This window comes from Nymphalis io, chromosome 11 (assembly GCF_905147045.1).
Source record: "Nymphalis io chromosome 11, ilAglIoxx1.1, whole genome shotgun sequence".
Lineage (NCBI taxonomy): Eukaryota > Metazoa > Arthropoda > Insecta > Lepidoptera > Nymphalidae > Nymphalis > Nymphalis io.
In genome coordinates this window covers 1,276,284-1,304,282 of record NC_065898.1, presented here as the reverse complement: position 1 = coordinate 1,304,282, position 27,999 = coordinate 1,276,284, and the positions used below count along the sequence as shown (strand labels likewise).

Genomic DNA, 27,999 nt, shown 5'->3' with positions numbered 1-27,999 from the left:
TTTCCAAAACTGGGCAATTAACTTTGCTTTTGTTAATAAATATTATATTTTTTTATTAGGAGAGTCACAGTAATATCTATTTTTCAATTTCACTATATATAATTTGTTAATAAATTTAATAACTTTATTTTGAGGGACTTGGCCTTAGTTGTTATTTAAAAAAATTAATAAACACTTGTATATTTTATCTATGCACTGTCAAATGATAACTGTCCGCCATATTTAATGTCCCATTGTCTCTGTATCTGATTGTCTCTTCCGACAGGTATATTTGATGGCTTGCTTATTATATCTAAAGTCAAGGTCGAAACTATTTTATGTTTTACAATAACTAGCGACCTCGGTATCCGTACGATTTTAATATATACGGTTAGTTTTAAATATACTTACAATGTACCGATATAAGAAAACAATTGCTATTGTTATTATGTATAAGTATATAAAAAAGCATAAATTTAATAATTAAATTGAACAAAAGTACGGACACATAATCCGTGACTATTTCATATTACATAATAATTATTAAGAATATAAATAAATATGAATTCAAAGAAGCTTATCGACTTTTTGGTAAATACTGATTCCTCCCTTTCTATCATTACTGATTTGACATTTGAAAGAAGAAGTACAACACAAGTAAGTAAATAACAGCTTGTAAATTTCTTAATGCTGGACTAAACTCTCCTCTCCATTTGAGGAAAAGATTAGGAGTTTATTTCACCACGACGCTTCAATGAGAATTGATGGATACATAGGTGATGATTTTCGTCCAACAAATTCAGGTTTCCTCATGACACCGTCCATTGAGCCAGATGGTTTCACCTCGTCACGGAAGCATGCGCTAGCGATCCCGCGGTGCTCCTCGTAAATACGGAGAGCGATACCCTCTGGTTGGCTGGGTTTTCCGATGTTCAGGGCTCATTACGCGCCTTGGACCCCGGCGAGTCCTGCATATCTGTCCACTTAACAAGGGGGAAACGCGTAACGCGTTTTTGCCGCGATAAAAAGGTGGCGTGGTGGCTTCCACCTCGCTCAATCACACTTCATATATCACACTCATAAGAACTTGGAATAACCTATTTAATTGAGGTGAGTTTATTGTTTAAAATGCACGAAAAGTATGACGCAGTCCACCTGCCTGGACGCTTAGGAATGCTCGCCTGCGTCACTCTATAGTAACATTTCCTGAGCGTCAGTTCCCAGCCAGAATACGGATATTCGAGACGCTAACAAGCTAGATTGATATCATAATTTGCTAGTAAAACATAGCAAACCTGCCATCTTTGTTTTCTATATGTATATATAGAATACTCATTAGTCCTGAGTTCCTATGAAGCTTAAACATCCTGTTGAGAAAATTGAAAAATTCCAATTTAAATTTCAGGTCGGTACATCAATATTTCATATTTATAAAAAATGAATTTCATTTGTTTTAAGATCGAGTTTAATTTTCAAACATTCGCTAACTGAAATCTTGTTAATACAAACAACAGATGTTATTAAAATCAATTATGCAAATATTGTATAAACTTTTTTAGCAATTTTTAAACATTTTTCCCATTTTGGTCTCAGGAACAAAAGTACAACCATTCGTTTCATTTATTATATTAATGTGATATAAAACAACACAGAAAATGTTAATCTTTTTTTAAATAGAATAGGAAGGCGGACGAGCATATGGGCCGCCTGATGGTAAGTGGTCACCAACGACCATTTTATGTCCCTTGTGACTGTAATTACACTGGCTCACTCACCCTTCAAACCGAAACACAATAATACAACTGCTGTTTTGCGGTAGAATATCTGATGAGTGGGTGGTACTTACCCAGACGAGTTGCACAAAGCTCTACCACCAGTAAATCTCACTTATTGTTAGAAAATTATCTATAGTCATAGTATAAATGCGAAATTAACTCTATCTGTCCATTACACTTTCACGACTAAGCTACAAATACGATTGAAATTTGGTATGAAGCAAGCTTGAACGTCAAGAAACATAAAAGGACATAGGCTATTTTTTTACCTAATATTTGTACTCCCATGACTGCCTCGTTGGTCTAGTGGTCGGATATCCGCAAACCCGGAGGTCCTGAGTTCAATTCCAAGGTCTGGCCAATAAAAAGTTATTGGGTTTTTCAGTTAGAAAATTCTCAGTAGCAGCCCGGAGTCTGGAAGTTGGAAGTGTATACACTTCCGTGCTTCGGAAAGCACGTAAAGCCATTGGTCCTGCGCCTGGACTCTTTCCGGTCGCGTCGGATTGACGTCCCATCGGATTATGAGAGTTAGGGAATAGAGAGTGCACCTATGTTTGCGCTTACACTTGTGAATTATAGTATTTTCTGCGCAGTTGGCTAATCTCTCTTAAGATTGGCCGCCGTGGCCGAAATCGATCTGGAGGACATTATTTGTACCTTGTAAGACATGGGCGAAAAAGCGTGCGAATACTATTACTATTATACTACTAGCGTCATAAATCAAACCTACTAAATTATTCAAGCGATTGATCTTCTTTGCCGCTTCTTCATCAAACTTGATATTGGCAATATGTTTTACATACAAATATACATAATACATACGGTATAGTTAAAAGAACAAAACAAAAAACGTTTTTGTGTATGTATTTGCAAGTGTCATTTATAGTAAAGTAAAAAATAACAGCCTGTAAATGCCCCACTGCTGGGCTAAGGCCTCCTCTCCTTTTTGAGAAGGAGGTATGGTTCTTATTCCAGTACACTGCTAATGTGGATTGATGGATAGATGTGGCAAATTTTTTATGCAGTTTTTCATGATGTTTTCCTTCACCGCCGCGCTCGAGATGAATTATAAACACAAATTAGCATATTAAAATTCTGTAGTAGTTGCCCGAATTTGATCTTGGAATAATATTTAGGACTACAAAATATGTGGGGCTTACTAGCATCTATTGAAGAGTTCAGTATCATCTGCTAAATCATCTTTGGCTTGATTGTTCTAGAAAATAATAATGCTCGGTCCGGAATACAATAATTTGAAGTAAGATAAAATCGTTCCTGAATGACGATCATTTTATCTTACCTCTAATTATTGCAATTTTTATAATTGTTACTAAGATTGTTCGGCAGAAAAACTATTTAATTTTTGTTGGCCCAACCTGAGGCTTAAACCTAGGACTTCGGGATCTGCGGCCTTGTATCTAGCCTGTAGACTAACAAGGTAGTCATTATACGACTTGTAGTATCTCAAGGCCAATTTGTCACTTAATGAAAAACCTTAATCATTTGCACGAAGGGACTTAAGTTCTTACGTCCCTTGTATCTGTAATTACGTTTAAATCGATCGCGACTTCTTATTATCAATTAGTGACAATCCATATAGCTTTGACATCATCTTAATTTATATAATTTATGTATATATATATATATACATAAATTATATATATATTATATATAATTTATGTATATATATATATATATAATTTATATATATATATATATATATATATATATATATATATATATAAATTAAGATTATGACTAATTCACAGAAAAATGACAAATCAAAAATTGGTGACATGATCTCACCCTCAGGTAGCCTTAAGATGTTCATCAAAAAATTTCTGACCATCCAAATTCATATATGTATCTCTAAATTTTTCAATAATGTTAACGGTTCTGAGTTTCTGTCACCGGTTCTTCTCAGGCAGGTGTTTCTTTTTCGAACCGGTGGTAGTTTCTAGTTTGACTATCAATAAGCAAGTGTAATGCTTCAATGTTGAATAAATCATTTTGATTTTGGTATTCTGACCTCCTTTCGAACAAACTAAAATGAGAAAGATTTGATAAAATCAATTCAAAACGAACGAATAGATTAAACAATTATTCGTATTAGATTTCGTGTAATTTCCTCGACTCGCTAAGATCGCTTTTAAACGAGACGAGATACGAGATAGTTCACGTGACGTAATTACAAATGTAATTTGAAGAACGAGTGCTTGTAATAGTTGTCATTTGTTGAATTACTTGATAACCTTTCAGGGATCGTTAAGGAATGTTACGTTAGATGTAGTTTATATCAAAAACTTCCATTTAATTCTTGTTATATATAGTACTAGTTTACACCCGCGGCGTTGCACGTCGGGTTCCAAGCTTACTTCATACCAATTTTATCATCTGTGAAAATGTAACAGCAGAGTTACTTTCGCATTTACAATATTAGTATAGATAAACTTACAAATGCATGAATTATTGGCAAAATAACTTTTCAATATGTTTTTAAAAGCTCCAAATAACTTTTACTATACATACCGTTTTATTGTAATACACTTCGAGTCAAAGCAAGTAGGTAGTTGGTATTCGATTAAATATTATAACGGTAATATGTGAAATAAATATATTTTACGTAATTCTAATCGCTTGCAATAGGTGTACGAACACGCGTTATCTGCTTGAGTGAGGCGTGCGGGATATTGCAGCGGTAAGAAAAGGATTTCCGGCTAATACACTTAAAAATAGCATACATAATAGAAAAAATAATCTGATTGTATTGTAATTTCTTTTTAAAATTCTTGAAAATTTATATCAAAAATGAAATTTATATCCAGTTATATCATGCAAATATTTCACACGAAAACCATAATTCCTTGCTTATAAAATAATTATATAAAAATACATAATGGCTATATGGTTGCTTAGGTACATAATTATGTCTTATTAATTTATGGATATAATAAAAAATTGATCTTGATCCCAATGTATCATCGATGCTTGTATATTCATGAGCTGTGAGATCAATGGCCTATCTGTTATAATAATATCGTAAACGGTTTGAAATAATTTACGTGTTATGATAATTTATTCACATTTTACATGTTCGGAATTTTAATACGTAAAATCGTATCTCACAATAAATGGTTCAATGACCTGATAATATTTCGCACTGCAACACCGTGGAATCCTTTGCCTGAGTCTGTATATCCTGATAGGTACAACGTTGGTATCTTCAAATCTAGATTAAACAGGTTTTGTTCTAGGCAAGCGTGCTACATCCTAGACCGTTTCGATGCTTTACATCAGACAAGTCAACGGTCAAACGCTGGCCATACGGCCAGCGTTTGACTGACATATGAGATTAAAAAATATATATTTTACATAGTGAAACAAAATTTATTCCTATATAATTTTTATACCTCTCTTTATTTTTTTCATTACAATAAAACACATATCATATTAACGTTTTTTATTTGTAATTCTGAATTATATATATGTTGACATGATTTGACATTTCTCCAGGGAGACGTGCGCCCTTGGTTGGTCTCCTTGTCTAAAAAGTGTAATGTGTCTATTCCGCATATTTTCCTAACTGTATTAAAGGTATAGATAGATAGGTATATAAATTATTTTAATAACCATAAATTTGGATGTTTTAAGTATATTTTGACTTGAATAAAGAAAATTATTTATTACTAATTTTCGCCCGCGGTTTCGTCCGCGTAACTAGGGTATGGGTTAGGTGTTTGGTGTAATAAGCTTGCATTATATCAAATTTCATCAAAATCGATTCGGTTTAGCTGTGAAAGCGTAACAGAGAGACAGCGTTACTTTCGCATTTATAATATAAGTATACATTTATATAAAAAATTGCCTTATCATAATAATTATATAAAGGATTATAATGAACTATATCCAATGAAGTTAATTAATTCCGGGTTTGAACGTTCTTTATCTCAATTGCTTGACGGCCAACAACATTGGCCACGACATTGGACATGCGCCAGCCAATACATGGCCATAATCCCACACACTATTGTTTATGTATTCGATAATTGAACGTTATTAATACGTATTGCAAGATGAACGGCTTGTACATAGATTCAAAATATACATAAATCGTAAAATCGTACTAATATTACCTAAAGTGTTAGTCCAGACGTAATGATTGGCGTGGTTGGTACATACTTGCCTTTCACGCCGAAGGTTGTGGGTTCGATTCCCACTCAGGACAAAAATTTGTGTGCTCGAACATATCTGTTTGTCCTGAGTCTGGATGTGATTATCTATATAAGTATGTATTTATAAAAAAAGTAGTATATGTAGTTTACCAGTTGTCTGGTTTCTATAGTACGATCTCTGCTTAGTTTGGGATCAGATAACCGTTTCTGAATAATATCCCAGAATATTAAATAGTAATATCAGGGACTAGAATGAACACTACGAAGGTAGGTAGATCATCTAGGTATTCCTAGATGCTCTTTCCGTCTTGAAACATATGAAACCGAAACATATAATAATAATAATAATATGAATTATAAATATGAATTTAAAATACATTTAGTAGTAAAATATATTACAAATAATGTTTATTGTGTAACAGGTTACTTTAACGGCTTATAAATGTCCCACTGTTGGGCTAAGGCATGCTCTGCTTTTAAGAATTGGAACCTATTCCACTACGCTACCCCAATGAGGCTTGGTGTAAACGCATGCCGTAGATCATCCAACACATGTTTGTTTCCATGTTTTCATCACGATGATTTCCTTTACAGCCAAGATTTATTATAAATACATAAAAATTGTAGTGCTTCTTGCCTTGCCTTAAGATTGATGTATTTCAACCAGTAGGCGAGCTCTGCTCGTCAATCAGTGACATATTTATTTTATCTGAAATATTCAAAGATAGTTTCCGCCCGTGAATTCGCTCATGTGTGACGGTTTAGGGGTGGCGTTAGGTTAGTACCTTTTCTGTAAGTTACAGGTTCGCCTCCATAAGCCATACGTTTTTGATAAATAGGAATGTTAGTGATTTCTTAGAAAAGATATTTCTTATATGCTTTAAAAAAACAAACATGGAAAATTCTAGAATGAAAAGATACATAATATTTAAACTGTAATTGTTAATCTGCTAAGCGTAGGCTTTTATATAACCCCTTAATAACCTTATGTTTGAATGAGCTGTGTCAAACAGGATTAAGATTAAATCCAGCAACATGACCGCGCTATGACTTTATTTCTAGAGCTTCTTCTAATCATTATTTAAATGAAGCTTATTACAATTGCGCAAAATCAACTGTTACTCAGGTCGAGCATATTTGCTGATACCGTAGGCCCTAATTAATTCGTGCTGGGTTCAGCACTCATTTTGGTTCCGCTACAGGGATGACACTCTGAGGACATGTTCTGAATGTCCCGAAAGCCACTAGTAAACTGCTGGCGTGCATTGTAAATAATTTTAGTGCGATAATAATTTGAAATGCTCTTCCAAATAAAGGAGTATGGGAATGTACAATGATACAGAAAGAAAAACAACTATATTTGCAAAAACTGGATGATGATGATGATGAAATGGAGCCAAGAAAGCCTAGTGGTTAGAACTCGTGAATCTTAATCGATGATCGTGGGTTCAAACCCAGGCAAGCACCACTGAATTTTCATGTGCTTAATTTGTGTTTATAATTCATCTCGTGCTTGACTATGATGGAAAACATCTTAAGGAAACCTGCAAGTATCTAATTTTACTGAAATTCTGCCACATGTGTATTCTACAAACCCGCATTGGAAACAGAAACGGAAACAGCGTGGTGGAATAAGCTTTTAACCTTCTCCTCAAAAAATGAGAAGAGGCATTTTGGCCAGCAGTGGGACGTTCACAGGCTGTTACTTACATCAGCAGATTTTTGCACTTAAATTCAATTAAAATTACGAGACTAAATTAATTATTAATTTCGAAGCATACAGTGAAATATAACAAAAATAGTTTTACTTAGGATTTAATTGAAATTTATTACATTATAAATAGTGCAAAATAATCCAATTGTTGTAAATTAAAACGGATAATTTAATTACTAGCAGAGTTTATTTATATGACAAGCGGATTACGTTTAAATAATACGAGTGCAGAAGAGAGTGAAAGTGTTGCTACCTATATTAAAACATGTTACAATAAATTTAAAATTTATCTATGGTATACAGGTGAAGGCGACGATATAAAATTTATAAAATGGCAATTTTAATTTTCGAATGACTTCGAAACAGTCTATACATTCCTTTGTCTGAGCACGTCCTTTTTCTTTAGAATCCAATTTTTTCTCATCAGTACTTCTTCCAATATTACAATCAATAATGTCTTAAGATCTTATATACAACGCAGTTAATAGCGACGACATTGGCATGCAAAGCATCAATATTTATTTATACATGATCAATTATTATGTACTTAATATGGAAATCTTGGCGTGCTAATGCTTTAAGGGTCACAGCCTAGATGCAACTGCGCAAATTAATGACACGTGAACAATGATTTGCTATTATTTCAACAATGTTGTTGAAATGTAAGTTATTTTGTAATTAGTATCGTTATTTTTATTATTAAATAGTTTTTAATTAATGTATAAACTACTGCTTAACAAAAACAATATTCTAACCTCAAAACAAAATCAGGCTAACAGCACAGTGGTTTGTAATTATCTATATATGTCATATATATTATATTATGTATAAATCTATCCACTGGTGTTGAAGATCGCATCGTGGAGAAATTGGCACGTAGTGTTTTCTTCTTAACTGGAAGGTGTCATCTAAATTTGGAACATTTAGGTTAGCTAATAAACTTTTAATTTTTATAAAAGCCTTCCAAGATAGAGAGAGCCCAGATGGCCTAGTGGTAAAAACGCGTGAATCTTAACCGATGAACGTGGGTTCGAACCCGGGCAAGAACCTCTGAATTTTCATGTGCTTAATTTCTGTTTATAATTCATCTCGTTTTCGGTGAAGGAAAACATCGTGAGGAAACCTGCATGTGTCTAATTTAATCGAAATTCTACCACATGTGTATTCCAACAACCCGCATTGGAGCAGCGTGGTGGAGTAAGCTCCAAACTTTCTCCTCAAAAAGAGAGAGGAGGCCTTAGCCCAGCAGTGGGATATTCACAAGCTGTTACTGTTACTGTATTGTCCTTCCAATGAGTCCAATTAGTATCACTTATTTATCATTTTACTCACCAGAAGTTTGTATCTTTGTCTTATATTCTAATTTGTAAAGTTAAGATTTTAATGTTCTGTAAAAATATATATTTACATATTTCTAAATTAATGCCTACATTATGCTTTTTAAGTTGATTTCGAGGTTCAAATCAAGATTGTCATTAAGTGCCAGTCGATAGAAATTTCGTTGTGTTACTTTCCTCTTCATCGGAAAATATGAAAAGCCTTAGATTAGCACCTGATTTTTACACAATTTTATCGATTTGTTGATCATTAGAATGATAGAATAAAGAGTATGCATTGACTTATACACTTGTGTTCTATGATAGCCGTTGCGCTTTTAGTTTATTCTTGAAATGGACTTCACAATGATGAAAAAAAAATACAAATAGTAGATAATAGTAGTAAGAACCAGTAGTTTGAGGTTAAGAATCACATTATCAAACCACTGGGCCTTAGCACATCTTAATCGCGAAATACCCAAACTAATATATTGCCAAGCCATTAAACAATATTGTTAATATTCATCAATCACATCACATACAGAAAACGAATTAGTTTAGTAGCCTTTGATCGACAATTCTGCTTTGATTGACGTATCTTGGGGTGGAATTTGTCCAGTCGATATTAAATCGGATCCATTACTCGCTACGATAGAATGACTTTACCTTATGTAGTTTTACATCCAAAAAGTTACTATTTTTTTACATCAAGATGAAAGAGTTTTGTTACGCGTATTAACATTAATTGTATATACATACACAGTTAATTAAAATATGAAATATATTAAGAAGTTTTCAATTCAAAAATAGAATGCTTTATTATAAGTGAGTTCTGCCCATTATGACGTCTCCAAAAAGTAATGAAATAGTTACAGCCGCCTGCTTAATATACAAGAAATATTATAATGTAAAAGTAACATAAGTTATTTCTTTTTTTTTAAAGGTTGATCTCTTTCCACGGTTTGGGAAAGAGATCACGCAAAGGATCGCTTTATACGCTTTCATTTTTCCTTACTCCGAGTATACTGAAAACTTTTCGACATAAAAACCCAGTTACATTTATTGCTCCGATTCGAAATTCATGCCCTTGGGATTTGCAGCCTTATAAGTTAACCACTGGACCATAGTTGTGTTGTGTATGTTTGTATGTTTAAGGACTGTTCTAAGCATTCACTTTACAGATAAATGATAAATCAACGTAGGTTCACCTTCATATTGACAATTTTTTATCTAATAACAAATAGCATTACGTAATACGAACAACAGTTCGTTATATAAAAAATATATTCAGAGTAACAAATAAAAACAAATGTCATTTTATTTCCGTATATAAATTTTTAACCGTATAATGAACCTTACATTACGTTTTATTAGGGTGGAAAATGGTCACAAAACTTTTATATGCAAGGACAAAATTGCAAAGAAAAAAAACTTAGTTTTTTTTTGGGGCCAAAACCTTCTCTGATGAATGCAGAACAACTCACCAAGTTTCATCACAAACGGATGAAAAGTTTTGCATTAGGAAAGCGACGTTAAATATTTATAGTAAAAAAAAACATTCCCCTTAAATGAGAGGATTTCTCCAACAGTGAGAATTTCACGTTTTGTTACTGTATTATTTTTATTAAAACTAAACATTCCGAGTTCATTTAATTGTTGAGCATAAATCCCACACTTGGTAATCTTTGTTGTCAGGCCCTGGGAACGGCTTTCAATAAACTAAACTTAGTTTATTGAACTAAATAGTTTCAATATACTGATTATATAGATCAGTACATTGTTTTCTATGTAAATATATAAATAACGATAGCGACCAACTACGAGAGTTGTAATGATAAATAACTTTGGCCTTGAGTTGATTTGACAGCTTTGGGATAGAAGAAATGTTTGTAAAGCATAATAAGCCAGATTTATTATAGCAAATATTATGGAATATATTACTCTAAAATTTCTTCATCTTTACTCCTTCTGGCGTTGGAATATAATACAGAATATTAATTATATAAATTTAGGTGATGTTTACAATGATTAATGATATGATAAAACTACTAAACATTGGAATTATACCAAAAGATATAGCGGAAAAGGTTTAAGAGTATATTATTATATAGCAGTTAAGTTTTGCAGTTCACCCGCTTTTTTAGGCTATTGACTATTTGATGAATTTAATATTTGTATATAAATAAATACGTATAAAAAAATATACGTAATCATGAACGCATCGAATTATGACAAAGAATGGTATAAATTCTCTAATGAATTGAGATTTCGATGGGAAATTAACGAGCTCTCTAATCTCTGGTGGTAACTCTGGTAGAACTCACGTCACATACTCTATTCCGATTGAGTTATTTTTATTTCTACAGTTAACAATATAGTGACATAATTTCACATAATAAAAGAAAGTAAAATTGGTTGAGTAATTGATTTAATAAATGCACTTTCTGTTTGTATTTGTAACGTAATATTCTCAAAGGATATCATTATATACTTCATCATAATTCACATAGGTATTATCTTATAATATGTAGATTATATAAATAATTAATAAAATTGTGTTACAGCTATGTTGATGTTGAGTATAACTAGTCGACATGACCCAGTGGTCAAACATGAACGATAATTGCGGTTTTAAACCCGGAAAAGTAAAATAAGTTTCAAGTTATGGTAGGGCTTTGTGCAAGCTCCTCTGGGTAGGTACCACCCATTTATTAGATATTCTACCGCAAAACAGCATTACTTGATATTGTTGTTTTCCGGTTTAAAGGGTGAGTGAACCAGTGTAACTACAGGCACAAGGGTAAATTAAACCTTAATTCACAAAGTTGGTTGCCCATTGACGATATAGGGAATGGTCAATATCTCTTCCAAGTCGGGAATGATAACCATTTACCATCAGGTGGCTCATTTGATTGTCCGCATACCTATTTTTTTTTAAAAAATACTTCAATTTATATGTTTAATTAATATTATGATACGTTTATAGCCTAACTTAAATTCAAATGTTACTCAAGTTAGAGGCTGGTATATTGAAGTGACTTACTTAGTACAATTAAGTTATTGATACCACACACGTGCACTGACGCAATCTGATCGCTATTCATTAGCGCTACCTCATGGTACCCACAATATTGATTAACTTGTAATAAAGCTGACCGTTCACTTTTCTCATGATTTAAAGAGCTACTTAAAGCTATAGAGCAAACCTTGAACAGAAACGTTTAACTATAATCTGCAAAGGATCTATATAGCTATAAAAGCCATCCCCTTTAAAGTTATGCAATAATTGTAGCACAAAACTAACATTGTACTTCATAAGTTTTCTATACAACTAAATACGGCGTTTATAAATAATTTGTTAAGACGTAATTAATATGTTTAATAAGGGAAGATTATTTGATTTGGTGTCCAATATTAATGGATTTATCTTTTTTCTTTAGTAACAGCCTATGAATGTCCCAATGCTGAGCTAAGGCCTCCTCTCCTTTTTTGAGGAGAAGGTTTGGAGCTTATTCCACCACGCTACTCCAATGCGGGTTGGTGGAATACACATGTGGCAGAATTTCAGTGAAATTTGACACATGCAGGTTTCCTCACGATGTTTTTCCTTCACCGTCAAGCACGAGATGAATTATAAACACAAATTAAGCACATAAAAATTCAATGGTGCTTACTCGGGTTTGAACCCACGATCATCGGTTGAGATTCACGCGTTCTAACCACCGGGCCATCGCGGCTCATGGATATATCTTGCCCCAAGATATTTTAAGTACATGATAACTAAGTTTGATTATTATAGGGACTATTCCAAAGTACTGGTAGTAAAAAATAGAACCCATACCGATTTAAAACTATATAAGTGACATAGCTTCTAAATTTGCAATTTTAATTTATTTTATTTCTATAGATATCAAAATTAACGAAGATGTTTACCGCTAATTTAGGTGTATATTTATAAACATTAAAAACTGCGCTCGTATGTAAGCGTTGTTTTGCATCCATTACTAATCTAATTTATTTATAATTTTAAAAAAATCAAGTGAAAGCGCTGAAGAAGCTACTTGAATAATTATAAATCAAGTATCAACGATCATGCAAAATATTTCTAGCACAGTATTGTTACTACATATAATTCTTTTGTTTTCTCCGCGATGCTGTACCGTACTGTAAACAAGAAGCCTTATTTGAACTAACGCTTATAAGTAAGTCTGTTTGTGTGTTTTTGCTACGGAATTCCATCGGTTGCGTGTAATGTACTGGTAACAAAAAAAATGTAGATTAACCTACAGCTGTAGACATTATTGTGTTTTGATTAATTAGGTTATACATGCCTATTACAATTATTAGAATTTAATAACGCGTTAATTACAAAATAGTTTATCTTTTAAACGTCTACATAAAAAAGATATAACAAAACAGAAACCTTTAAATAATTATGTGGCAATGTTGCCAGATCTCAATTTTAATAGTAACCAAGAAAAAGGTTATACTCGTATACAATATAGATTGAACTCTTTTTGAGCATCTATGTCTATATAAAAAAAAAGTAAGGACACAGATAATAAATAATTTGTATTTCATTAACTTACGATAGATTTGTAATTGAATTGTCGGAAAACAGTATCTGCTGATTTTATTACCGGTTCTACTTGGTTCAATCTACATTCTGGACGTGTACTTGCTATTCTTATTTTGGTTTTATCGTTTGTTATCTGTTTTAATTATAATATTATTTTATATATCTTAATTATTACATTCTAATTAACGATTAATATATTTATTTTTATTTCAGATAGACCTTGCTGTTCATCAATTTAAAACCACTGTGAGTAATAAAATTTTTCTTTAGGTGATGGTTAGGAAATTAGAGAATAAATAAACGCTGTGCGAAAAATCACATCGAAATCTTTATCATTGCGTGAAAATAGTTTCATAATACTTTTATGATTTTTTATTTATACTCTATATAATACATAAGCTTCGAAACTCAGGCGAATATATACACTAGACAGTTCAATCAACGATGACGCATCCCATTCTCTTTTCCAATCGCTACAGTGCAAGTGTGCAATGTAAGCTGTAATAGCGGGGCGCGTTTTCTATTATTGAACTAAATATAACAAGGCCTCCAAACCAACAAAACAACCAATAGGAACAAAGAAAAAAAACATATATTTATATAATAAATTTTAAATACTAAATGCTAATTTATGTAAATTTATTTCAATGGTAAAAATAATGCTAGCTTAAATAGAACACTAACAGAAAAACAAACAACAGATGTTCGGCCAATTGTTTGCTTATAATTAGACAAGTCCGCAGCGACCTTGCGCCATTGTCAATCTGTCACACACATGTCATGTCATTGTTCCCGCCAATGCCTTCAATGACACAGATTAAATAGAACATCTTTAGAATCTTAAATGGCTACTTCGTAGTTTACGGTCTGAACAAACGAACTTGACACTATTTAGCTTTCGTATTTTAATATCAAATGATAGTGCCACTACTGCTCTTATTAAAATTACTTATAACATGAAATTAAGAATTGAAAGTTTCTATTATATTTACAATCTTAAGAACTTTTAATATATTTATTAAGATATTAGCTGTTCTGAAGAATTTTAGATTTTAATTTTACCGGTTATCTACAACTCCCTGTGTCCCAGGTGGACTGTAATCCTATAATTTGTTTTTGTTTTATTTATTAATTTTAATTCTTCTCAAATTACTTATCACTACCAGACGATCTTCAAATTTGTTTTCAAACTAAAATTATTTATTTAATTGTAACATTAGTCACAGTTTCGTCCAATCTATTAGTAAATAACGCTATATAAACTAATATCATATCAAGCATTTCTTTAATTGATTTGTCACATTTAAATTTTTGACGGTGTTAAAAGACCATATAGTATTAATTGTAAATATTTACAGCGTTTTTGTTGCCAGTATTTATAGTTGGAACCGCTGATAAGAATAAGAAAAAATGTTTCCTATAGTAGCAAATAATTGTTGTTGTACCGATTCTTACCGAAAATTTAGAAAGTCCTCTCATTTCGGAACCATAGTATTTTTTTTTTTTTTTTTTTTATAGTAAAGGAAGGCGGACGAGCATATGGGCCACCTGATGGTAAGTGGTCACCAACGCTCTTAGACATTGGCATTGTAAGAAATGTCAACCATCGCTTACATATCCAATGCGCCACCAACCTTGGGAACTAAGATTTTATGTCCCTTGTGCCTGTAATTACACTGGCTCACTCACCCTTCAAACCGGAACACAACAATATCAAGTATTGCTATTTTGCGGTAGAATATCTGATGAGTGGGTGGTACCTACCCAGACGAGCTTGCACAAAGCCCTACCACCAGTAAATACCACCAGTATGCTAATGCCTTTACCGAATTGAGCTAATCGTTTGTAGAACTCATATACTTATGATGCAATAAATATTCTAAAAGTTGTTTTTTTTAAATAAAACAGCACGTTCTAATTACGTTTGCTCTGCTAGTGTATCATTATATATCGTAACGTAATCGTAAGTCTGTGAATGTCCCACTGCTGGTCTAAGACCTCCTCTCCCTTTTGAGGAGAAGGTTTGGAGCTTATTCCACCACGCTGCTCCAGTGCGGGTTGGTGGAATACATATGTGCCACAATTTCAGTGAAATTAGATACATGCAGGTTATTTCGCGATGTTTTCCTTAACCGCAAATCACGAGATGAATTATAATTACAAATTAAGCACATGAAATTTCAGTGGTGCTTGCCCGCGTTTGAACCTACGATCTTCTGCCACAATTTCAGTGAAATTAGATACATGCAGGTTATTTCGCGATGTTTTCCTTAACCGCAAATCACGAGATGAATTATAATTACAAATTAAGCACATGAAATTTCAGTGGTGCTTGCCCGCGTTTGAACCTACGATCTTCGGTTAGGATTCACGCGTTCATACCACTGGGCCATCATCATTATATATGTATTTATTAATATATGTATAAATAATACTTTTTTATGTACTTGAATGAATACATCTAATAATTACATATTTTGTTATTGTCACGGATTTAATAAAAATATAATCGATATCAAAACGTCATTAATTGTATTTGTGATTAAGAGATATTTTTTTTCATGTGAATATGATATTTTGTTTAATTGGGTTTTTTTATTAATATATATTTGTACCTCTACTGATAAGGTCGCTTCTTGAAAATTCTCCTGAACGTTATCTCATACAAAGTTCTTTTTATCTATTGCTTAACAGCAGTATACTTAATTTATTTGCACTTTGTATAAGGTTACAAATATTTCCACTTTAGTTCGCTCAGAATAGACGTTAGTTATGTAAAATAATATGTCACTGTTCCCGCCAATGCCTTTTACGACACAGATTAAATAATCAATATAACGACTCATATGTACAGTTTGTTTTAAACGAACTTGACATTATTCGAGCTCTGAGATTTGAGTTTTTATTAAAAAGATGACGGTTAAACCATTTTATAAAATATACCGTAAATAAAATCATTATTATTGTTATTTATGTAAAATTAGTATGTCCTTTTTATCGCCAATGAAATACACAGATAATATATACAATATTTTGCATTTATAAAGACAACTCATATGTGTTCAAAGCAGCCAGTAGACTTGACATTAAATACTTTTTCTTATACGGATAAAAATTATGTCATGTGCTATATGAGACACGTTTTTTAAATAATAACTCATATGTGTTCAAAGCAGCCAGTAGACTTGACATTAAATACTTTTTCTTATACGGATAAAAATTATGTCATGTGCTATATGAGACACGTTTTGTAAGGACATAAATCTAAAGCAAGTCTCCTAAAGGCATAAATAAGGTTTTTTTTTCGATCGATAAATACTTAGAATATTTTCGTCAAAGAACGAAAACAGAATCGATTAAAATATATCTGTTGATAACCAACTTTAATAAAAGTGATATACCTTATTATAAAAAAAAAACTTTTTTAGGCGCGATGCGAATATCATTCCAAGGTCAAGTTTGATTGCAACGTTCTATATTTAAATTGTAAATGAAACACTCGTGACGCGAAAGGGTCTACCTCGACTCCTCTTAATTGCCAGTGCTTAATTTTTTTTTAATTTTTTTATATTTAAATATACCTGTTTTTCCCTATTGATTATTTTGTTAATAATACACATAAGAATATTATATTCGTTTGTTCTCCTTTACACAACAATGGACCAGGATCGACATATATTTTCCATAAATAAATAACTATATGTGCTGGAGCGCCAAGGACAAAGTTAAGGAATGATGCTGATGATGTAGCTACCTCTACCGCCGCCGATAACCGCCGTGGAGAACTGTGCATGACATATTGTTGTGCACAAGTGTGTTTCTAAGCGACAGGAAATCCGCAACGACGAAATTAAGATCAAGGTGCAGAAGTAGCACAGTCAAATTCCAGACTCCACTCTGCTACTGAAAATTTGTCGACGAAAACACCAAATATCGTTTTACTGGTCTGATCTGACAAGCTAGCCACTAGCCCACCGAGGCAACTGAAAGTTAAAAAATACTATGCATTAAGTTTGAATAACTTAAATACGTGTATAAGTAATAATAATAATAATGATGCAATTAAATTGTATTAAACGTATTGTTTGGATAATTATATTGTGGAATTTATATATTTAATTAAGGGCAACACAATTAAATCTTAACTCAATTATTTCTATCTATTTTTTTAATGTTTTTATCAAATACGACCCTTAAAAAAATTATGCATTTCACACGCAATATTTCATTGTTAAATTTGATGTAGATCTATCCATAGAAAATCAAATAAAAGATTTTGTTCTAAACACTCTCTTAAAATCATTGACATTCTACGCATCGTACCCAAATGAGTTCAATTACAAAATAATTACACATTCAAAGCTTAAAACATAACAGTTTTATAACATGTAATAATAAATGGCGCTCGTAAAACCATTTGTTCATAATCCATCTGTATCTCTAGAGCAATTACAAAGCCGCTGTAGAAATTAACGAGACCGTTTAAACTATTAAGACCGAAGTTTCTTTCTCCAAGACAATACCGTCTCTGCGTTATGGAGTTTATCTATAATTTTATTCAGATGCGAATTCAAGCATTTAAAGCGCTTTAGTTTTAATGAATAATAAATAACAATAAAATGTAACAGTTTATTCAAGATTTTGTTTTGCGTGCTGTGTTCTGAGTTATTTTTTTTTTAATTTAAAATACGTAGAGGCTGGTCTCGTTTGTATGTATATTGGTGTATATTTAACCTATAAATATGACAAGATATAACTTTAGAATAATATATTCATAACTTGAACATTTAATAACCTATATAAATAAGCTTATGCTGATTTTCATACGGAATATATATACAAATTTGACATTTGTATTATAATTCTGATGTATAGAAACTACCGCGTTTCTTGCCGATTATCCTCGATACTCTACATTTCAATCTGACCATATCACCAATATCACCAGTACTGAACCCCCCTTCAAATGTACGCGAAGCCGCAGGCTGCATCTAGTTGGCAATATCTGTCTATTTTTAAGTATTCATAAATCTAATTTTCTCAGTTTTTTTCAGTTAAGGATATAAAATAATATATATGTTAAAGTATTTCTCAAGATACAATGCTTTTTTCTGTAGATATGAGGTTGCGTGATGTGTCCGCACCTTTAGCACTTTCCAGTCGAAGGTTTCGTTGTGTTGTTCCGTCTGTCCGTTTGTCTGTCAAACTGTCACAGGCACGTCGAGTTTCGGACAAAGGCAGCTGCGGTTTCAACGAAAACTTTATTCAAACAACAAGGTTAACCAAACTCCTTGTTATGTAAACTCCTTATATTATAAATGAATTTATTTTGTATAGTTTACCAAATTAAGAAAAAAAAAATACTTTAAAAGTATATGTCCTAAGGTAGTGATAAAAAGTATGAAAGTGTAATTCTTCATTTTTGATGAAAGAAATATGAAAATTGGTATTTAGCCATTATGAATTATGACGCGAGCAACGCTGCGGATAGAGTGCTAGTATATTGATAAAGGCTGCAGACCCGGAGGTCCTGGGTTCAATTCCCAGGTCGGGCCAATAAAAAGTTATTGGGTTTTTCTGTCAGAAAATTTCTCAATAGCAGCCCGGAGTCTGGAAGTTGAAAGTGTGTACACTCCCGTGCCTCGGAAAGCACGTAAAGCCGTTGGTCCTGCGCCTGAACTCTTTCCGGTCGTGTCGGATTGCCGTCCCATCGGATTATGAGAGTTAGGGAATAGAGAGTGCACCTGTGTTTGCGCACACGCTTGAGTACTATAATATCTCCTGCGTAGTTGGCTAATCTCTGTTGAGATTGGCCGCCGTGGCCGAAATCGGTCTGGAAGACATATTGATAAAATTGTAATTACCATAGAAATTTTAAACGATAAGTAATACTGCGCTCTTTTTTATTCTGATGTTATGTGATTAACCTGTTATCTCATATTAAGTAAATATTATTCTTTTTTTTTAAATAAGTGTAAAAAACCGTATAAAACTCCCATCCAATTAGAAAAAGACTTACTTGACCGAAACTTTTTCGATTGTGTTATATCGTCTAATTTTCTCTGTAATACAGTCTTATGAATCTCAATTTTGTTCTTACTCCGTAAATATCTTTGCAACTTCGTTTTCGTTTTGTAGGATACAATTTTCTTGTTTAATTATACTTGTTCGAATTGTACGAAAGATATTTTTTATAGAATATTTTGGCGGACGAGCAAATATGTCACCTGATGGCAAATGGTCTCCAACACCCATAGACATTGTAAGAAATGTTAACCATCGCTTACATCGCCATTGCGCCACCAACATTGGTAACTAAGATTATATGTCCCTTGTGCCTGTTGTTACACTGGCTCACACCCTTCAAACCGGAACACCAGTATATACTAATATAAGTGAGAGTTGTTACTATATGACCTTTTATGTACCCCTGATAACGTGTATGCAAAATTTCATCATGATCGGTTGAGTATATAAGACTTTCAGGTCTTAACAAATAAACAAATATTATACGAAATTATACGAATAATATTACAATTATACGAATAATATTAGTAAGCCAACAATGGTAGCATATAATAATAGTACATGTTGCTATTGAGTATGATTTTTATTCTACCGAAATTTTATATTTTACCAGTAGTATTATACGACAAATGTTTAATGGTGATCTGTTGAACGGTATAGAAGTTAATTTGCTGCAGCGTCATCAATCTCAAGGTGGAAATATTTATTCAATGTAGAAGCGTTACACTTGCTTATTGATTCTCAAAGTGTATACTGCTTCGGACATAAGCGTAGTTACTATAGAACTACAATCGATCTCCAACAAATCGTAAAATATAAAGAGCTTCTCCGTGAAAACGTACATGCGCCTACTTTTATGATAAGTAGTTTTTTTTTTATAGAATAGGAAGGCGGACGAGCATTTGGGCCACCTGATGGTAAATGGTCACCAACGCCTAAGAATGTCTAAGACATTGGCATTGTATGAAATGTTAACCATCGCTTACATCACCAATCCGCCACCAACCTTGGGAACTAAGATGTTATGTCCCTTGTGCCTGTAATTACACTGGCTCACTCACCCACCAACCCGGAACACAACAATACCAGGTACTGCTGTTTTGCGATAGAATATCTGATGAGTGGGTGGTACCTACACAGGCGAGCTTGCAAAGCTCTATCACCAGTAGTTAAACGTTCTCGAAGTCTATTAATGTCAAACAGATATAGCAATACCGTCATATTATAAAACGAAATCTCCCCACCGCGTCTGTTTGTCTGTCTATAACTGAAAAACTATGTGATGGATTTTGATACGGTTTTTACCAATGGAATGAGTGATTCATAAGGAAGATTTAGATGTAAATAATTAAGGTTTTGTGAAGAAAAACGTACCGACGCGTAGCTAATTTGTATATATAGATTACTATTGTATTCAAAAATATTACTATTAAGTATCTTAAAGATGAGAGTATAGTAATATTCATACCTTTGATTTGTAGATTCTACTTTACAGAACCAGAAAAGAAATCAGTAGCTACTCTTTTCAACCGATTGACAGACATTTTTAAATACAATAAACAAATACAAACATGTAATATCAATACAAACTAAAATTTATACAAGGCATTTAAGACTTAAATTAAACTGACATTGAAAAAACTACAAACAAATTCATATAAAAAAATATTTTAACACATTTCATTACGGAAATTCGATGTTCATCAAACTAGCATTAAAATATTTATAAATGCTTCCGTAATGCATAATGCTATTTCAATGACGCGCAACGCACGATGATGACGTCACAGTAATTTATTGTAATACAACTGACTGACAGAATATTAAGTCTAATTAACCTGCATATAACAATAACAGTCTTTAAATATCCCAATGTTGGGCAAAAGCTTACTCTCCTCATATGTGTTTAAAAGATATGCGGCAGAATTTTGAGCGTTTTTTATTTCATAAACAGTACCATATTATTTATATCATTTTAACGTTTTTAAATACTTTATTTATATTAAATTTTAATTTAATTGTTTACTCCGCTTAAAAAACAAAAGAAACTAACTTTCGTACAAACCGTTCGTACAAACACGCACTACATTAATAATATGGTTGCATATTAATTGACCTAGATTCTATATCAAGTCTGTCACTTGACTGTCTCGTTGGTCTAGTGGCTAAATATAAGTGCGCAGATCCTGAGGTCCTGGATTCAAACCCGAGGTCAGGCCGATGAAAAGTTATTGGGATCTGTCGAAAAGTTCTCAGCTGCCTCATGCCTCGGAAGCACGTAAAGCAGTTGGTTGCGCTTGCTCTCGATCCGATTGTGTAGGATTTACAAAATTTGAAAGAAGGTGGCGCGATCCTATTGGATATCATGATGTAGAACATGGTGAGTACATTGGGAAAGGTCTAAGTCCTCTTGTGGTACTCCATAGAACTGATGGTCCTCATCATTTAAATAAACTGTAGCCGCTGAATTGAATACAAATGTTGACGTTACTGCAGAATTTTAAATAAATCGATAAATTTTCTAAATTTAGGAGCTCGCTTCGGAAGTGCTATCGAATGAATTTCAACAATAAAACGAATCCATTACACCACTAGTCTGAGGTGTGAAAATTTCAAACATAAAAAACAGACCATATTCCATTCGCATAAGACTGAAATTCTGTTGAGCTCTCCACATAATCCATAAAAAGCCTTCACGAATGCACTTTTATACTAGGTTTTTAATTAAAAGGTTCGTGCAAAGAAATTGAAAAGAAATGCTCAGTGACCCGCAAAGCTGCTATGAAATTCGTTCAAATACCGATGAATGCGAGATATTAAGACGTATGTTTGTGTTAAGTATATAATATTCAGAGCACACTTTTTCTAACGAGGCTTTTATTCAACACCGAATTAAGCTCATGAAAATTTACTGGTGGTTCAAATCACTAATTCGCTATAACGAGGGCTAACAATAACAGCGAAATCCATAAGTTATGACAACACATTAAGAATTTCTTACAAACCTTAAACTTACCCTGTATGACTTAAACAAGGGAAAAGTTTATTGTTTTTATATATAAATAAAATTATAATACTACTTATTATATAGACTGAGAAATGCACCACGCGATGGTAAGTTTCATCAGTGCACTTAGCCACAGACACTGAAATATTAACCATCCCTTACATCGCCAATGCGCTACCAATTTTGAAATGTACTAAGATGTTACGTCGCTTGTATCTGTAAGTTACACTTGCTTACTTAACATTTAAACTAGAACGCAACAATACTAATACTGCTTTTACACGAGGCTAATAGCCGATTCACTAAGCCAATACATTAAGCCAGTCGAATGAAAAATGCAATGTAATTTATACATACATACAAATGAAGCTTTCTTCTTTTTCGTGCTAGATATAGAATACGATCCAATGTAGTGGACTGTCTCGATTCTATTCCAATATTGACTTGAAACATTCGTCTATTTAGATGAATCTTTGCGGCTTTGCTCGGTTATTAGCCTCGTGTAAATACACACTAAATATTGCTGTTCAACGGTAGGATAAATTATAGAGTGGTACCTGGTAGTGAATATGCCGTTTCAAATATAATGGACTGCCCAAGATCGTCCAAAAGTGGACGGCAAAAGGTTAAAAAAAATATTATATGATTCCATTGAATTTCATTTATAAGCAGACGATATAATACTGTTTTAATACATAGGATAGTAAACATGTTACATTATCAAATACATATAAACAAAAAAACATAGGCAGGTATATTTGTTCACACTCGACATTATGAGATGCCTGTTGACCCTGACCTCACGGGCGTGCATAAGTTTTCTGCATTCACGACATTCATTCTGCGACAGCATTATAACTTCATATATTTTTATTTCTCTCCAAACGTGATTCCAACTTAATATTTTTTTTTATAGAATAGGAAGGCGGACGAGCATATGGGCCACCTGATGGTAATTGGTCACCAACGCTCTTAGACATTGCCATTGTAAGAAATGTCAACCATCGCTTACATATCCAATGCGCCACCAACCTTGGAACTAAGATTTTATGTCCCTTGTGTCTGTAATTACACTGGCTCACTCACCCTTCAAACCAGAACACAACAATATCAAGTACTGCTGTTTTGCGGTAGAATATCTGATGAGTGGGTGGTACCTACCCAGACGAGCTTGCACAAAGCTCTACCACCAATGTAATTGTAATATACCTTGATCAGCCATATTTTATTTATGGTTGAGTCACTTGATAGTAAGTGGTCACCACAGACGTAGACATTACTGTAAGATATATTAAGCAATCCTCACTTCGCTTAATCGCCTCTAACCTTGGGAACTAAGATGTTTTATTCTCTTCTACAATTACACCAGCTCGCTCACCCTCCAAGTCGGAATGCAACTATACAAAAAGTGGTCGAATTAGTGATGGGTAGGTGGTGTCTATGTCTGAGAAGGTAATAAAATGTTGTATGCAAAATCGTAATGATTGAATAGTTAAGAGGATATAGTGTAACAAACAAACGCGTATCTTTAACTACCGTGTCCGAAAATCGATCACACATTTTTATTATTATTATTTTAGCACAGAAACTCATCAATGTCGGTATGTTTTTGTTCGTCTGTCTATTTCATCTACGTATGACGTTGAAAAGAATTATTTCGAATTTATTTCGAATTAATATGCACATTGCATTTTTTTATATTCCGGGAAAGCAAATAACTCCACTCCACCTAATGATAAGTGGTAGTAGAGTCCAAACGCGACGACGGCCAGTACAGACGGGAAAAACTTTCTGCACTAGCCGTCCCCGCCTTGCCGGCCCGCAAGATGCTCTTCACGCCTCATTTGAAGGAAAATTTGTGAATTCGTATTCTAAATGTAAGATATTATTATTATTATTATCATTTTAACCAATTTTAATTAAGTACATGTGAGTTCAGTGGTGCTAACGCGGTTTTGAATGCCAATCTTCGGTTAAAATTCACGCGTTTTATCCACTGGACCATCGGCTCATATACATCCGCAAATTGCGAATAAAAATATACTAAATTTATTTTATTTTTTACCGTGAGAGGATAGCTAGTCCAGTATTTTAGTGTTACAAATTTGCATATTTTATTATGCAGATCCAATCAATACGCAGTTCTTTGACCGTTCTAGTCAAACTAGTTATATTCAAAGGTCAAAACCGATTGTTTACATCCAATTCGGATCGCATTCAGTTTATTGAACTCACAGGGAGTCACATTGAATTAATTTTGAGGATAATCAAAGCATTTTTTGTCTTTGTAAACAAAATCAAAATAATAATAGTCAAAATATTCTTATAAGCACATTTAAATGGTGATGATCATAGAAATAAATTAACTAACAAATCAAATAAAAATATACTTTATTCAAGTAGGTCTTAACGAGCACTTTTGAATCGTCATTTCACAGAATTATATATTTATATAGGTTCGGAATGCTCATCGAGAAGAACCGGCAAGAACATTTTTTATAATATAAGTAGACAGATAGGCAGGTGGGCCACTTTATGATAGGTGGTCACCACCCATTGGAACCGCGAGAAATATTAACCATTAGTTACATCACAAATGTGCCACCAACCGTGGAAACTAAGATGTTATGACCCTTATTACACTTGCTCACTCACCCTTTCAATCAGAGCATAACAACAATATTGTTGTTTGGCGGCAGAATATGTGATAAAAGGGTGGTATCTGACCAAACAGGCTTGCACAAAGCCCTTCCACCAAGTTACTCTTTCCGCCATGTAAGTTTCACAAAATTAAAATATTTATGTATTGCTATTCTTGACTTGAAACGTCTATTATACCGGTATCGTATGTCGTGACGGCAAACAGCATGACGCTCTCCACTGTCACCCTATTTCCTTGTGTGTGCGTAGCACAAATGTGCTACGTGCTGTGCATGTGTATATACATACTAAGTTGCTTTACGTCATTTCTGTTCGACCATAAAATTTTACCATCAACATGCCTTTAAATAACTTCAAAAAATGTTACTTTTTAAAATTGAGATTTTTTTTTGATAGCACAGACCAATGTACGGAACTTTGATGTGATTTCTTACTTCACTGTATTTATAATGATTCGTGTGTATACTCAACAATAGTGGCGGACCAATAATAAAACATTAATTGCTAATGGCTTGCTTATAAAGCAGTCGACCTTCACTACATATGATTGCGGTATCAATATTAATTGCCTCGTTTGTGTAATGGTTAGTTCATATGGCTTCACATACCAGAGTTCTCGAGTTCGAATCCTGGATTCTAGAACTTTATATCTTACACCAACAACAGCGAAGACGCGTGATGACCACTTAATAGTTTCTCCAGTTAAAAGTTATTGGGTATTCCTATTAAAGGTTCCCAATGGCAGCCCGGATTCTGGAAGTTGGCAGTGTGAGCACTCCGGTGCCTCGGAAAGCGCGTAAAACCGTTGAACACTTTTACCAAATTCAAAGTTGCGCCAATAATTAATTACAATTTCTGTCCACAAACAAAATGACAGTTTGAGATTAGCACGTCTCTTTTTTTTTACAACGCTTTTGTAGGCATAAAGGAATCTTCTAACAATACAATACTTGTTTCGTTTTTTCGTAATCTTTTTAATTTAATTCGTATCCTAATACATATAACTCAATTAGTCTACGCAGCGTACGCTAGTAAAGTCGGCATGTTTTTTGTCGACATCTTCAACTATCATATTTGAGCCAGCTTACCCAAAACATATTAAATTTATTAATTATACACTTAAATCTTCCTCATGAATCACCCCTTCCATTGGTGTAAGCCATTCGAAAATCCTTTTAGTAGTTTCCGAGTTTATCGCGTTTAAACAGACAAACAAGGAACATCCCAAAACGATTATGAAACTAGCCCAAGTTACGTCTTTCAAACGTAACTGTGTCATAGTTTAATATTATTACATTATAATGAAGGTGATACCGAACTAGGTTGGTTACAAGAACCGTTATTGTTTACGATTCAAACTGCAGACACTATGAGCAGGTTATTCTTGACCCAGTCTTATTGGGCGCGAGGAATGATGTTAATACAATACATTGTGTAATGACCCAAAGATGGTATTTTACGATAGACATAATTCCTTTAATTGTAGATTAGTTTGTGATTTTACGTTTGTTTTTTTTTTTTAATTACAATCACCAATATTATTTAATAGGTTACAGAAAAACATGTTTGAAATATTTAAAAAAAACATATTGTAAGAAAAACAAATAACGATTACTCTTAACTTAAACAAAATAAAATTATAATAACTTATACATTTAAATTACAATTAAAAAAATATCAGAAGCATCGGCATATTGACTGCTAATTTAAAAAATACAAGCATTACTAGTTACAAAGACTGCGCTCAAATTCATAAAACATTTTGTAGTACTGTAATTGTAAGTAATAAGAATAAAACTAAACTCAGTTATCAAATTAAATAACACAAATAAAAAGAATCTATTATTTATGCAATTTACTAAACATACTAAATTATATATTAATTTTAAATTAGATATTTAGGGAAACCTATTATTTAAAAACTATTTACCTTAAATATATACAAATAAAAATAGGTACTTTACAGATAAATAATAAGCGCATGGAATGGTGGCTAGAATGCTCACTGCATTTCCCCTTTGAATCGCAATTCCGATGCTAATTGTGTTAAAATAATTGATTTAAGTTACCAAATACATATTAAAACATATAACAAAATTTATAGCAGTAAAATCAAAGTTAAAATAGAATAAATTGATATTGCCAATTATGGCAATTTAGAATATATGTCACAGTATTGTCACCAACACAAATTGTATGATCAAAATTGCAGCTCAATTGGTTGATTGGACCTGGTTTAAAATTCAGTTGCATGATTTGACCGTCACATAATAACAGATGAAGATACATAAAATCTTCTTAAAATTTTATTTTCGCAGTTTCTTACATAAGAAACTCCTACGTTCTTTGAAATGATATATCTCCAAAATAGAGAGACAATAAACGTGGTCTAAAATAGATGATTCTAGAGAGAGTTCTATAGTTGAAGAAAACCAATTTATAACGACGACATAGAATATATGCAAACATACTTTCGTCAATAAAATAAATATATTTATACCACAACACGGTTTTTTTTTTTCTAAAAACCATAAACCCGAGAGCCAGATACTTTAACATATAATATAAATTGCATGTCAAAGACCTAAAGATCGTTTAATAATCAGACGACGGTTTTTATGAAACTGGATCTTAAAATCATTTAATATATAACACCCAGATTATATTTTATTAATACTAATTTATAAAACTCAACATAATATACAAAGTTTAAATAGATATTTAAAAAAAATGTGTTACACTGGGTGAGTAATAGAAGTTATTAATAAA

At 32.8% G+C, this 27,999-nt stretch overlaps 1 protein-coding gene across 4 annotated transcripts in view; it reads left to right on the top strand.

Moving 5' to 3' along the window:
• The window catches only part of LOC126771576 (Ig-like and fibronectin type-III domain-containing protein 2), a 139,957-nt gene that overhangs the window by 42,065 nt on the left and 69,893 nt on the right, over positions 1–27,999 (top strand). For 3 of the 4 annotated variants that reach the window (XM_050491527.1, XM_050491529.1, XM_050491525.1), the window contains one exon: positions 13,749–13,781. The exons of the other annotated variant lie outside the window; for it this stretch is intronic. The gene's annotated coding sequence lies outside the window, so the exon portion shown is untranslated. The remainder of the gene's footprint in view (positions 1–13,748; positions 13,782–27,999) is intronic. 4 annotated transcript variants of the gene reach the window in all.